Here is a 16,020-nt window from a genome sequence, read left to right as displayed (position 1 = left end):
TTTCTAAAACCCTACATTTAGCCTGTCTAAGCATTCCATGATGATAGACTATCATTCTAAGCCATTCCATGAAGTCCCATTTTGAGCAATTATCAAATTTGCATTTTCACCTAAGTGTCAAACAGCGATAGGAGGCCATGTTTGCATCTAAATATCTCGCACCTGGAAATGTTTCATGATTTGCCACTTGGGGAATAGCTAATTTCCATACCTAAGAACCTATGTGTTAGATTTCAAGTCATTTTGAATCTATTTGACTAGGTTTTGAATCCCTCAAAATTGGTCATTTACTATTTTCATGTTTTTGCAATTTGCATATAATTCTGGGAAGCCCTATTTGACATGTTGTAACTTTTGACCAGTTGACCCGAATGTTGAAATTCCTTTTGCGTTGCATTGTAGATGTCAAAGAATTGTTATGTTTCAAGTTTCAACTTATGATAAATCTGTTTGATTAGTTTTCAAACGCGATTCGAAATGGAATTTCTATCTTTTTACTGGTGTCAGCATTCGCAGATTGATTGGAACCCCTGTTCGAGGTATTATAACTTGAGATTAGTGGTTGGTTGGATCGAATGGATTGTACCCCTGTGTTATCCTCTGAAATTATTCCAAGTCTGTTAGTTTCTAAGTCTTGATGAATCCATATGCACACTTTTCTAGGTTGATTCCATTTCCAAAAATTGTTATCTTGTCAATGTTTCCAGTCAACAATTTTGAGTAGCCTACTTTGACTAATTGTCATTTACATCCAGTTATTCATCATGAGCCCAAATTGCATATTCACACTCACCTCATGATAGAGAACCAGTGTCCCAGTTTTCATTTCCCCATGTGCTCATTTGCCCAATTTTCCAAGCCAAATCTGAACCCAATCTATTGCTTTCTAACATGTTTACTTGCAAGTAATTCTGAGAAGGCAATTTTAACAGTGAGTATCTTTTGACTGGAAATTTTTCATAAGACAAGATCTGACAGGGTGAAAGTATGTGGAGCAGAGAATCAGTAGGTTAGGTTTCAGAGCCTGGTCAGTTGTTCAGGTCAGTTATTAAAGGCACTCAATAGACCTCCTAGCACAAGATTCATAGTTTGTAGAAAGTGATAAAAATTGAGTTTTTGACGATCATTCTATGATCAAAATTGATTCCAATCAGTCTAAGAAGGTCAGTGGATCACTTTGGCATTTTTAGTTGTTCGAAAATGAATTTTTTTTAGCTAGACCCACTCTGGAGTCCGACTGACTCTAGTTAGATTGTCAAGATGTTTGGGCATAGAATGATGTTTTCAAGAGCTGCAATGTTGCAATGATAAATTTTAGTTATATTCTTTTTGTGTTGATTAAAGTGGGTGGAGAATAGTTTGGATGAGTATGAAAGGCACCTGGAGTTGAAAGAAAGGATTGCAATATGCCATTGCATGAAGCAGCTAAAACTGGTAATAGAGAGGTTGTTGATATTCTCCTTTGCAGATAGAGTTATGCCTACCATTTCAATAAGCTTAGAGAGACAACTTCAATACTCGCTTCACAGTATGGCTACGTGGAAATAGTTAGGTTTTTCTTGCAAACCAGGTTACGTCAAAATGTATTTGAATGGGATCAATCTATTAGAGAAGTAGCTTATAGGGGACATACAGATGTAGTTGTGGCAATTCTTGACTATCCTATTAGACCCAGTCTAGATAATGCCTTCTTTGATGACCTGAACTTGAATATTCCTGCACCTACATTTTGCATGTAGTGGTGTGTAGAGGACACATTGAGTTAGTAAGGGCAATGATAAACCATCCTTGGTGGGAAAACTCATTAATGATAGAGGAGGAGTTTCTAACACCATAAAAAGGGGCCACAACATATAGAAAGAGCATCAAACCTTTCATAGTAAGCTCCAGTAAATAAAAGATGCCATAAAAAGGCATAGAACATGCCAAGACAAAGTAGACAACGCAAGTAATAAAGAAGAACACACACACCAAGGAAAGAGTAGAAACATCATGCAACAAGTAGAGCCCATAGCCATAACAGTCAGCATTAGGAGCTCTCACTAGGCCATGACACAAAGCAGTTAATGCTAAAGAAAGGAACTCAGGTGAAGATGCCTGGGTAGTATGAAAGATGGGTCAATGTAATCAATGATAAAAATAGGGCACCCCACAATAAAAAAGAAGAAGCCCACGCATTCAAAATTGTAGAGGGGCAGGTTGGAGGATCACACCTAGTTAGAGATAAGTCATGCATTAAGTCTGCAGAGGAGGTTGGGAGCTCTGTGAAAGGGGCACCAAATAAGTTGCAGAGCCTTAAGAAGAAGAAGGGTCTAGTCTTATAGTTAGCCTGGTGTCTGAATGGGCATGTTGAAAATGGGAGTTAGCTTCCCCTAGATGTGTTTTGTTCTCATCAAGGTAATTGAAAAACCTATAGCATTTTCAAACACCAACAAGTTGCTTTATTACTATGATCAGGTTCTTGTTCATAGATTTTGCTACTCCATTTCCTTGTGTGTAGTAATTTGAAGAGAATTTGATGACAAATTTATTCTTGAATGCCCATTGAGTCAGAAATATTGATGCAAAAGTAGATTCATTATCACACACAAGAGCGAACAACATTCCAAATCTAGTGACAATGTGCTCCTCCAAGAAATCTGTTGGCAGTGCAATTTCTATAAGTTTTTACATCTATCCATCTTGTGTAATAATCAGTGGCCATAAGAATGTAGGTGGGTCTAGTTGATGATGGTGGGTTAACTAGACCAATGAAATCTAGCCCCCACTTTATGAAAGGACGTATCTCATATACAGGTTGTAACAACATCGCCAAGTGTCTTTCTTTGTTTTCGCTTGTTTGATAGACATGAAGAAAGTGAACATGCTCAAAAGTATCCTTAAATAATGTGGGCCAAAAATAAATCAACCTCAAAATCATATGAGTTGTCACTTTTGCCATACCATGCCCTATACCATATTTGTAATGAAATTATTATAGGACTTCCTTTACTTCTTCACGTCCTAGGCATTTCAAGTAGACCCCTTCATAGTTCCTTTTGTACAACTTGTTGTCCTATAGCATATAGGACTCACATTTCATTTTAATTCCTCTGCACTATGAACTATTTATCCCAATTAGACATCAATTCTATAGGAGGTAATACACAATATCCTTGTACCAGATGTCTGTTAGTACACCTTGGCTAATATCAACTTTAGAAACTATCATTTTCTACTGATCATCCTCATTTGTTTCACTAGAAAACTTGAACTCCTTTTCATTTCCATCTTGGTTATCAGCTATCATCTATGAAAATCCTTTACCTATGACTAATTTTATAGGTTGGATCTCAAGGTTGAACTCTTGAAGTATCTCCATCCATTTACCTCGTCTTTCACCAAGTTTGTTTTGCATAAACAATGTCTTTTCTACTTGGTTAGGTACAATAGCATACAACTTACTTCTCAATATGTAATGGTGGAACTTCTTGACTACTCTAACCAAAGAAAAAGACTATTTTTCAAGGTTAGAATAATTCAACTCAACATTCCTCAGTGGGAAAATCATAAAAGAAATAGGTCTTTCATCTTCCTTTTCCTTCTTTTGAGTCAAAACCCCTACACACAAATGTTCTGAAGCAAAGGAATATATCTTGAAGGGAAGGTTCTAATTAGGACTAACCAATACTAGAGCTATGGAAATGGCTAACTTAATATCCTCAAACGATCTCTTAACTTCAAGGGCCCTATCTATCTTAGCTCCTTTCTTAAGCAAGTTATTAAGTGGGCACACAATCTCTACAAATCCACTTATGAATTTTTGAATTTTTTTTATCTTCCCAAAGAAAGATTTGAGTTCCTTTTGACTATTCAGGGGTGACAACTCTAAAATAGCCTCAACTCTATCAGGATCAATAGAGATTCTAGCTTCCAAAATGATATGACCTAGGAGTTTTCCTTTAGTGACCCCAAATGAGCAATTTTTGGGATTGAGAGATATGTTGTATTTACAACACCTATTGAACACTTGTCTCAAATCAGCAATATGTGTAGTTTGATCTTTTAAAAAGGTAGTTAGGTCATCCATGTAAATGACTATACATCTATTGATGAATCCCTTAAATGCTTCATCCATGGCACACTAAAATGTAGCTCCTATGTTAATCAAGCCAAATGACATCCTCCTATAGGAAAAGGTCCCCCATTTGGTTGTAAAGGCAGTCTTCAATCTATCTTCCTCTTCAACCATTACTTGATTATAACTAGAATATATATCCAAGAAAGACATCATTTTTGAGCCATTCACAATTTGTAAGACCTCATCTAGCAAGGGAAATGGGTAATTATCTTTTTGAGAGGCCAAATTCAAATTGTGAAAATTCACACAAAGTTGAATCTCTTCGGTCTTTTTTTGTACAGGAACTAGATTAGCCACCCATGTGGAGTGACGTACAGGGAAGATAATTTTTGCATCCAACAATTTCTTGACTTCCTTTAGTATCAGAGGTTTGAGAATGGGATTAACTAGTCTTTGCCTTTGTCAAAAAGGTTTGGCATCCAGTTTGAGTGGAATATCATGCATAATGATTTGAGGATCATACGGCTTTAAATCTTCATAGCTCCAAGCAATGATATCCTTATATTCAATGAGTAATTTAAGCATGTCTTTCCTCTCCTACAAATTGCATGATTTTGCAATCTTTATCACCTTGGGATCGTCTTCTATTCCTAAATTGTATGAATTGCATTTGTCAGTCCCCTTTTCTTCCAAAATTCTTTTATTGAGCACCGATTCATCGCAATCAAAGATACGTTCTAATTCAACCATCACCTTAGGAATAGTATTGGTCTTTAGGTTCAAGATTCCATCTTTGTCTTGAATTTTAGGATCCTTCGATTCATCATTAGGGGTGTCATCTATTTCTTACCCCTTAAAGTGACCACTACACATGATAAAATCTAGTATGTGTTGGTCATCCTGAAAAACTTGAAAGTTTGTGATATTGTTCAAAATAGATGGAGTAGCAAGCAATTTTATTGAAAACTATTTCAAATTTTTTTCTTTAATAGGTTGCAATGTGCTCACTGAGATAGCAAGGGAATTAGCTACCATGTTCTTTTTTTTGGGAGTAGAGTTTATGTTCAAAGCTTGGAAGTCATCTAACAAGTCACATACCCTTTTTCTGTAGGCAATCAATCTCTTATCATTGCAAGAGTACAATGATTTTACCTGTCAAATGACCAATTTAGAATCTCCTTTGAGAATGAGAGCTATAACTCCTTTCTTGAGTGCAAAGAGAAGTCCTGAAATCAAGGCTTCATATTCTACAACATTATTTGTGCATTTGAATTTCAATCGGTATGTTGCATAAAAAGATTTACCCTTTGGGGGAACTAGCTCAATACCTGCACTAGCTCTTGATTTACACTTGGAACCATCAAAGAAAAGAGTCCAAATTGAGTTTTCTTTGGGTTTTCTAACCTTGTGCTTATTCATTCTCAATTTCTCTTTTATTTGAGCTTTAAAGGATTGTTTCTTAGGAGCCCATTGTAATTTTCCAAAAGGCAGACTCAATGATTCTTCATTGTGAATACCTAATAGAGGAGGTGTGTGTTTTTCTTGTTTGTCCTAAATTTCCCCTCTTAGCTCTTGAATTTCTTCAACTTTTAGCAGGGGACGTATGACCATTGAAGTCCATCTCTATCCTTTTATGTAACTTCTTATTCTTTGTACTTTGATCATTCCAGGTAGAAGAGATGACAAACCTTCGCCATCTGAAGAGGTATAACTATATTATGCATTCAAATCTTTAGTTTCTTCTTCAATCTCTTCAACAATATTGGACACATTTGTAGGAGTTTTGTTTTTGGTAGGTTCCTTTTGTGGATCATCAACTTTCTTTACTTTGACCATTTGGGTCAACACTCTAGCGACTGCTTCTTGACATGATTATCATTCAAACTCAGAATGACTAAATTTATGCAATTGAAAAAATCTTGGGAGGAGGAGAATATTGGGATCAACCTCTTTTCCAAAACATTTTAGGTTAGCCATCATTTGGTCTATGAATTGTGTTATGACCTTATCTTTTGGGGTTGAAATTGTGGAGTCCATATCTTGGTCATTTTGTTTCTCGATTGACATAGTATCAAAAACCATGACCTTATGGAAGCCTATATTATTTGCAAGAAAACTACCTCATTAGGGGCATTATAATCAATGATCATCTTTTTTAACTTTGGCTTCACATCTATCTTAATTTGATTTTTCAAACCTTTCCATGGCAACCAAATCTAGGTGAAATATGTGGAAAACCACCCCCTTAGACAATTTTTCCATTTTCTACTAAGGAGCAATCTATATGTTTTTGGAATATGAACCACATGTATATCAATAGCATCTTGAATTTGAGGGTTGAATGTCAACTATATCCCCACATCTTTCAATACACCTATGACTTTGACCTCTATTTTTTCCAACTATATCACTACTTGGTTAGTAGCTTGAGGGGTAACCCCTAGCTTTTGTGCTATAGATAATGACATAATATTGCATGAAGCTCTTGAATCATTAAGGAAATTATGAAGATTTTTCCTATATATCCTTATACTGAGTAGAAATGGGGGCAGCTCCACCTTATCTTTGAACATGGTGGGAAATGCCTCTATGACATTAACTTGTTGTGACACCACCTTTTGAGGGGTGGTATTTACATTGTGGGAAGTTTTTGTATGGTCCAGAGTCTTCATGAGCACCTCGTGTTGTTGTGGACAGTTTTTCAACATGTCAAACATAGACATATTGGCTTTTGTTCATTTCAAATCTTCCACCACATTGTACCTCTCAGTAGACCAAGCATGATTTTTCAATATTGTTGGCACATTGGATTGGTTCTAATTTTGTTGCCCCACAATTAGTGGTCTAACTAGTGCTGGGTTGTTACTTGCCCTTGGATTAGGAAGAGTTGGTTGTTGTGCTGGAGGAATCCCATCTGTTAAAGGTTCCTTTTTGCTTCTCAAGTTGTATGTATTCTAATTATTGCTACAAAAGGAAAACATTTCTTCATGCTGAAAGTTAGGTTCTTGGCTGAAAGGAAATGAGAATTCTTCATTGACCAATTGTTCTACCTGTGGCTTTTGCGTGGGGTCATAGGATTCCAACAACATGACATTAAATTTCATGGGATTAGAATTATCACTTTCTTGAGAGCTTTGAATTGTTTCTAGATTCCCATTATAGTGTGAAATGTCATTGCTAGGTGCATTGTGACTATTGTCATATTGATTAATATCCGCGTATTGAATGTTGTTGTTGTTGCTTTTATTAGCAAGAATACTTCCATTATTCAAACATGTGTTCCACTATCAATTCTATCTCAAAAAGTTGTTATTGTGATTGAGAGGATTGAAGTTGTTTCCCCCATTATTGTTTCTTGCATTGTTGTTGTTTCCATTGAAGTTTCTATTTTAACTTTGGCCATAATTATTGTTGTAAGGACTGGCATTATTTCTTTGAAAGTTGTTATTAGGTCCTTGCAACAACCTAAGATGAGTCAATTCATTGTTCATTTGTGACATATTATTTTTCATCTAATCAAATTTTGAAATGAAATTATTGTCTATTTCTATAGGAACTATTGCCTTCTTCTTGAAGAAAGTGGTCTTTTGGGGCTCATACCTCAGATAGGTCAATGTAAGGCTTTGTGGAGTGGGTGCCTACTATAGTGGAACTAGATTCATTGGCATGAATGAACTAGACATAGTAGGTACTCCAATTGAGTGTGTTGATGGTGCCATGATGGCTTAAGGTGGGAGCATCAATCCTCCTCTATTAGGATTGGCTTGGTTGGTGAAAGTTATTGCTTCTATGAAAACCTTCTCTAATGTATCAATATTTTCTATAGGAAGCCTTCTCAAAAAAATAGATATAAGTTGATCCATGGAATTTAGATAAATCTAAATAGCTACTTCAACTTATATAGTGTATGGTGCCTCCAGCTTGTGATATGCCATATAGAAGCGATGGTTGAAATGAAAAACTATCTCAACTAGGTCCCTTTTGATTGATATGAATTTTTGATGGATCAAAGTTGGGTTGATGGATGTTTTGAATTGCTCCAGGAACAATTTTGCAAAAGTATTCCAATCTCCAATACATTCTAGTGGCAAATTGATGTACCAATTATAAGTAACTTCCCCCAAAGAGTAGGGGAATAAAAAAAGGACCACATCCTCATTGGTAATCTACTTTCAGTTGTAAATTTCTTTAAAAACTTTAACATGGTCTTCAGTAGTTCAAGTTTCTCCATAGATGAACCTTGGAAAAAACTTCTTAGGATTCTTAGGGAGCTCAGGGAGTGCACCTATCAAGTTTATTGGTGAGTCTATTGCATTCACAAAGAAGGCCATCAGAGGGTTTGATAAGCCTAAAGGTGGTTGTTGTGGAGGTGGAACTATGGGAGTATGTGGTGGTCCACTAGGTGGTTGGAGTGGAGGTGGAGTTGATGAAGATGATAAAAGTTTGAATGAAAGTGATTGGATTTAGGGTACTCCCTTTATCACTGAATGGTTTTTGGAAGTGGGTAGGCTCAAGAAACTCATGTGCCCTTGGTGAAGACCTTAATGCTCACTAAAAAGGGGATTCTAGAAAAAGTGCACCTCTGCAGAAGCAAACTTTCTCACCTCACTGAATTTTGTGCACCATAGAGTTTTTGTGCACCTGTGCATCTATAGTTGTGAAACAACTCCAAGGTTCTAGGTTGTCTTGCAATGTACCAAAATCTGCTTAGTTGAAGATAAATGTGATTTTTCACAAGGAGGCCTTTTTTGGTTCATTTTCATTTTGGAATGAGATGAAGAATCTACACATTGCTTCAAAATAGCACTAAAAGAACTATGGTTTTGTATTTTTTATGTTTTTATTATGGATGCAAGCTAATAGTGCAACTAGTATGAATTCATACTCTAACAAAGGGATTAAAAAACAAAATAACAAAACTTGAAAGAAAATAATATGAAATTGAAATTCCTAACGGACATAAATTATGGAAAATGACACACCTATGAGTTAAGCTTTCAAAGAGATTAGTGAATAACCAATGAAAGGAGCAATGCTACCCTAATTCCACTGATGCAATCATGAGTGAGAAACTTAATGAGCATATGATGTTTCACCCTTCATCAAATCACAAGGCCATAGAAAGTGCACTCAAGCAAGACGAAAAATTATGTAAGCACAATTCTATGATTTTTTCTCAAGCTAGTTACATAGCAGAATTCGTCAATACCATAATAAACACAAGAACTAATGAAATGCACAATAGGTAACAAAGAAATAAACCTTTGGCTCAATCACAATTTCATGAAAATAAATCCACAAAAAAATCACACATTTAGGAAAGAATTACTACACTCCAAATGCGAGCACCAAAAGCATAATTTTATTGCAAAATAATGGCAGCCCTCATTACACACTACAATGGGTTATTTATAAGAAATCATCTCAATTTATGTTGAGAGTGAGAGATATCTTCATGCAATAAAATGCTTTTAAAAAACAAAATAAAATAATTATATACAAACTACAATCTAATTGATGCTAAGTAAGACTCCATCCATATTTTAATTCATTAGTTGGATGCATGAGCCTTTTACATGTTTAAAAACAAAGAAATATGAGAGAGAAAGCTCCAAGTTGAAGTGGAAGTGTTTGGGAGTGCCAAAAATGCAAGCTTATCCTTTATAGGGTGTTTTTAAGAGTTAAACTGCTATTAGAATGCGTTTCCAATCATTGGAAAGCTCTATTTTTGGACATGGTAGTTAACTGTCAGTAGAACATTTTTGAAAATGCACATTTGTGGAGTTGTGTACCTGTGTACCTATGGACCTGCACACCTCAAAATTGTCCAAAATCTCAAAATTTTACTGAGTGTCAAAATTGAAATTCTGGCATTTGGGTTTTGTTCTTCTTCATCCCAAAGCTATGTTTGGATATTTGCCCTTAAATTTCTCTATAATTTCAGCAATTTTAGCCACATCTAGTAAATCCAAAGCCTCATATTTGTCCTTGAAATTTTGTCTATAATTGTCTACCTCAATTCAGGTGTCAACAAAATCCCTGAGTTTGGTATCCAATTCTAACAATGCTTCTTCAATCTTGAAGGCTTTTCAAATGTCCTCATCATCAGTAGCTTCCATAAAACTCTTCCTAAAATTCTCTACCACTGTCTCTACAGGTAACAATTTTTCTTCCTCATCATCTTCAAAAATATCTAAGCATGCATTAGTATAGTGTTTCTCTATTTCCAAAGTTCACTCTTGGGCTTGGTCCTTGAGCCGATGAATCTCCTCATGTAATGTTTCCATTACATTATTGCTATCTACTATTTTTTCTATCCAATCATTGTTCATATCTAATTCTTCTCCTGTATATACATCAATCAAAATTTGGTACCTTTTCCCTTTTATTGTTTACAAAGTTTGTAAATCCTTACTCTAGGACCTTACTTCATCCATGATGCTGAAGTCCTACTTCAAAATCACTATAATTTTATTCATGTTCTCTTGCATAGCATGTATCAACCTCAAGTTTCCTATGATAATCAAGATACCTTTCTTCTCAAAACTTTCCCACCACTGTTGATAGGCTTTCAAAAATGGATCCATATGCATTGCTACCCATTCTCTGAGAAAAGTGTTCAACATGTCCTTAGGGTGCTCAGGATCAAGAGGACCAACCAGTTTGGCCAAATATCCCTTTAGGATCTCGGTCTACCTTCAAAGAATTTGGAGTTTGACCTCATCTTGCCCCATGCTCTTTAATATTTCTTTTATTCCCATGGTCAGCATTAATTGGGCTATATCTCATGTAGGTTTTTCTATCATAGTCTCCTTGAGCTAATAATCCTTGGGACCAAGGCTTTCTATGTCTCCATCTTGAGGAGGACAACCACTTGCACAAAAAATTCCTGATGTAGGAGCATCCAGAGGTATAAGGGAAATCCTGTGTCACCCAAAAAAATGTACTTAGACTTAGTTTCTGTTTCATGTGTTTTCATTTTTGGATACCCATTTGGGTCAAATAAAGGTTCCAACTCTCATAGTTCCACTATCAGTGTTCTAGGATAAAGTATTTGAACACCTTGGGATATGTGTAAATGTCAAAAAAATAGGAGTATGTAATTGGGCCATCATTTTGGTGAACTAGAAGGTGTAAATTGGCCAAATGAATATAATTATAATGTAGATCATTCCAAAAAAAGAATCAGGTCAAAAGGTCCCACGGTTTGAAAGTTATTGCAGTTTTTTAGGTTTTGGAGACCTCCTAAGAGTGCTTCAAAGTTAGGTTAAGGGAATTAAATGACCTCAAAAAGGGACAAAAAATGGGGGACAAGAAAATCTGGTCCATAGGGCTATAGAGTGCTTCAAGAGCTTTTTGGAAATGTAAACGGTTTGTCAATCGAAGCTACGGTTCAAAAGTTATGCCTCCCGAAAGTTCGGTTACTGTTTTGGATTCTTCTAGATTTGTACCAACTTCTAATGTGACTTCTGGAGCCTTCTACTTGGTTGGTGGATGCCTACTAGCACTTTCTAGAATGTACTCCTAGTCCTTAACCCTCTAGGGTCTATTTAAGGACATTTTTGGCATTGTAAAAGGCAGTTTGGAGTGGAGTTTGAGAGGAGGTACTGAAAGGAGAAATTATCGCCAAATTTATGCTATTGTAAGCCCATAGGGTATGTTTTGAAGTCTATTTTCTCTATACTAAATGTACTAGCTTATTTTAACAGTTAATACAATTTCCCTTTTCCTATTGTGTCCATTCTGTGCCTGGGTTGTGTCCCCATCAAGTGGTATCAGAGCTAGTTTTCCTTAGTGTGTAGACAGAGCACCAACTGTGAGGTAGTTTGCACCAAGACTGTGTAGTTGTGGGTTTGAGTTAAGAAGATGCCTCCACGAAGAGAGCATGGTGGAAGGGCTGGAGTTGTTAATTTTGAGGAGGTTAGAGCCCTCCAAAGGTAGGTACAAACATTGCAGGAGGAGCTCTGTAGAGGAACAAATGTTGCCACAGGTGACGACAGTGAGGATGACAATGAAGAAGAAGAAATTGAACTAGAAGGGGAATTTGATGGGGAAGTTTTGAATCAGGTAGAGAAAAGGCTTTTTAGTGCCATTACTAAGTTTGGGAAAAGACCTACAATTGATGTGGGTGTATTTTCAGAAAATTTGAAACCTAATGAGTTGATCGATTGGATCAATGAACTGGAAGAATACTTTGAGTATGAGGACATTAGGGACCTAGATAGGGTTAATTTTGAAAAGGCCAAACTAAAAGGCCATGCCAAAATTTGGTGGCAAGAGGTCCAATTGGAAAGAAATAGAAGAGGAAAGGAGAAGATCACAAGGTGGATCGCATGGTGGACAAATTGAGGAAGCAGTTCATTCCTATGGACTACGAGCTTGATTTGTTTAAGAAGATTCATTGGCTAAAGCAAGCAGGAAGATCAGCCCAAGAATATATAGAGGAGTTTTACCGACTCTTGATTAGAGTAGGGCATGTAGAAGCAAATAAGGAGAAGGTTGCTTGTTATATCAGTGGGTTGCAACCTAGCATCCAGGAGGAATTATGTCTGGTAAGAATGACAAGCGTTGAAGAGGCATACCAGTTTTCCCTATGAGTCAAAGAGAAGTTGAATAAAAGGTTTGAAGGGAGACAAAGAGGGTGTGGTCAAGGAGGAAGAGGAAGCGGTAGGTCATCTGGAGGTCGAAATGAAACCCAAAAGAAAAATGAAGATGTGGGTACTAGCAGGAACTAGAGGAATGAGGGTTTCAACCGCTTCCATGATCAAGACTTTGAAAATAAGAGAGGAAGAGGTAGAGGACATGGAAAAGGAAGAGGAGGCTTCCGTGGTACCTATTTCCATTGCAATGAAGAAGGTCATTGTGCCTTTGAATGCCCTCAACAACAAGGAAGGGAAGATAGGAGAGCTGAGGGTCAAGCTAGGGTTGCTTATGTGGATGAGGATGCACAATTATCACATTCAGAAGATGCAAGAAGAGGAGAGACTTTATTAAATGAAAGGGTCTTACTAAGTGGCAAGATTGAACTAAGAAAAAGGAGGAGTTTATTCCGTACCAGGTGCAAATGTGAGGAAAAATATTGTGATGTGATCATTGATGGCTGTAGCACTGATAACTTGGTATCAGAGGAGATGGTCTCTAAGTTGAAGCTCAAGAGGGAGAAACATCCCTAGCCCTATCAGATTTCTTGGGTGAAGGATGATCATAAGGTCCTAGTAAGTGAACAATGTTTAGTGAAATTCAAAATTGGAGTTACCATGATGAAGTTCTCTATGATGTTATTCCAATGGATGTTTTCCATCTATTGTTGGGTAGACCATGGCAGTTTGATAGACATGCAGTACATGATGGACATGCGAACACATACTCTCTAACAAAGAATGGAGTTCACCACAAACTGAAGCCCATGAAAAAGGAAGGTGAAAAGGTATGTAGCAGTGCTAGGATTTGTTTTGTTGATGGAAGGAAGTTTTTAGATGGCATGAAACATCAGCGTATGTGCTATTCCTAGGAAAGATAAAGAAGGTAGTAGTGAAATACCACTTGAAGTTTCAGATTTACTAGGTGAGTTTGGAGATATTATCTTTGATAATGTTCTAGAAGGATTGCCACCAGTAAGGCAAATCAATCATCAGATAGATTTAATCCTAGGAGCTAGTTTGCCTAACAAGGCTGCTCACAAGATGACTCCTATTGAAACTGAGGAGCTAAATAGATAGGTTTAGGAACTGTTGAGGAAGGGCTCGATTCGGGAGAGCCTGAGTCCATGTGTAGTACCTATAGTACTAGCACCAAAGAAGGATGGAGAGTGGAGGATGTGTATAGACTCTCGAGCTATAAATAGGATAACCATCAAATATCGATTTCTTTTGCCAAGAATGGATGATCTTATGGACTACTTGAGTGGAGCTTAGTACTTCACAAAGATAGATCTCAAGAGTGGTTATCACCATATATGGATTTGAGAAGGAGATGAGTGAAAAATAGCTTTCAAGACCAAGGAGGGTCTTTATGAGTGGTTAGTCATGCCCTTTGGATTGATGAACACCCCAAGCACCTTCATGAGGCTTATGAATGAGGTACTTAAGAAGTTCTTGGGAAAATTTGTTATTCTCTATTTGGATGATATTTTAATTTTCAGCAAGACTTTGGAAGAACATTTATTGCATATTTTAGTATCCTTGAAAAGTTAAGGGAAGAGAAACTGTTAATTAATTTGAAGAAGTGTATCTTTGCAAAAAGGGAGTTAGTCTATTTGGGGTTTGTTATATCACCTGAAGGTCTCAAAATGGATCCAAAGAAGGTAAAAGCCATCTTGGAATGGTCTACTCCAAGGTTTGCTATTGAGGTAAGATCATTTCATGGTTTGGTTAGTTTTTACAGGAAGTTTATTAAGAATTTTAGTGGCATATGTGCACCCCTAACTGACACAATAAGAGGGGATAAAAAAGAGTTCAAATGGACTGCAACAGCTGTGAGAAGTTTTGAATTCTGAAGAAGAAGGTGATAGAACAACCTATGTTGGCACTTCCAAATTTTAGAAAGGTTTTCCAAGTGGATTTTGATGCTAGTGGCAGCACTATTGGGGCTGTATTAAGCCAAGAAGGTAAGCCTATTGCATATTTTAGTGAAAAATTGAATGATGCAAAGAAGAAGTATTCTATTTATGATCAAGAGTTCTATGCAATAGTTCAGGCCTTAAAGAAATGGAGGCATTATTTATTGCCAAAGGAATTTATTTTGTATACTGATCACCAGGCATTATAGTACCTAAATAGCCAATGTAAATTGAATCAGAGGCATATGAAGTGGGTAGAGTTCTTGCAGAGCTATACATTTGTGTTGAAGCATAGAAGTGGAAAATCTAATAGGGTTGCAGATGCACTAAGTAGGAGACAGTTGTTTCTTATAGTAATGCAAGTTGAAGTAGTTGGGTTTGATGAACTCAAGAATCTGTACCCTGATGATCCTAATTTTGTTGAAGCATGGAAAAATTGTAAAGAGCTTGTTGCTGTAGACAGAACTAAGTGGTTAGACTATCTGATTCAAGATGGTATGTTATTTAAGGGAAGTCAATTATGCATTCCAAGGAGTTCCATGAGGGAAAATTTGATTAAGGAGAAACACAGTGGAGGGATGGTAGGACATTTTGGTCGAGATAAGATCATTTCCATTCTTAGAGAACATTATTTTTGGCCTCAAATTTCATAGGATGTGAATAAGTTTGTACAGAGTTGCTAGGTCTGTCAAGTTACCAAGGGATTTAGTCACAATACTAGACTATATCAGCCATTTCCTATTCCATCAAAGCCATGGGAGGACATAAGTATGGATTTTGTTCTTGGATTGCCAAGGACACAAAGGGGTAATGACTCATTATTTGTGGTGGTTGATAGGTTCTCCAAAATGGCACATTTCATTCCATGCCACAAAACTCATGACGCTGTCCATATTGCGGACTTGTTTTTCAGAGAGGTAGTAAGATTACATGGTCTTCTAAGGAGTATATTTTCTGATAGAGATACTAAATTTGTAGGGTATTTTTAGAGGACATTGTGAAAAGAGTTGAGAACAGACAAGAAATTCAGTTCCACACATCACCCACAGACTGATGGCCAAACAAAAGTGGTAAACAGAAGTCTCAGCAATTTGCTGAGATGTTTAGTTGGGGATAAGCCCAAGGGGTGGGATTTGATTCTACCACAAGTAGAGTTTTCTTACAATAACTCTGTAAATAGGAGTACAGGTAAATCACCATTCCAAATTGTATATGGAAATAGCCCAAGGACTACACCAGAATTGAGGAAGATAGAGCAAGGGGAGAGGATGAGTGCTGAAGCTGAGAAATTTTCTGAACATATCAAGCGTCTACATGAGGAGGTTCAAGCACACATTACCAAGATGAATCAAGAGTATAAAGCTAGGGCTGATCAAAGGAGAAGACACAAGGAATTCCAAGT

This window comes from Cupressus sempervirens, chromosome 5 (genome assembly GCF_028749045.1).
Source record: "Cupressus sempervirens isolate cs-2001-9-10 chromosome 5, ASM2874904v1, whole genome shotgun sequence".
NCBI classification, from domain to species: domain Eukaryota; kingdom Viridiplantae; phylum Streptophyta; class Pinopsida; order Cupressales; family Cupressaceae; genus Cupressus; species Cupressus sempervirens.
The sequence above is the reverse complement of the archived record's forward strand: the minus strand, read 5'-3'. Positions refer to the sequence as shown.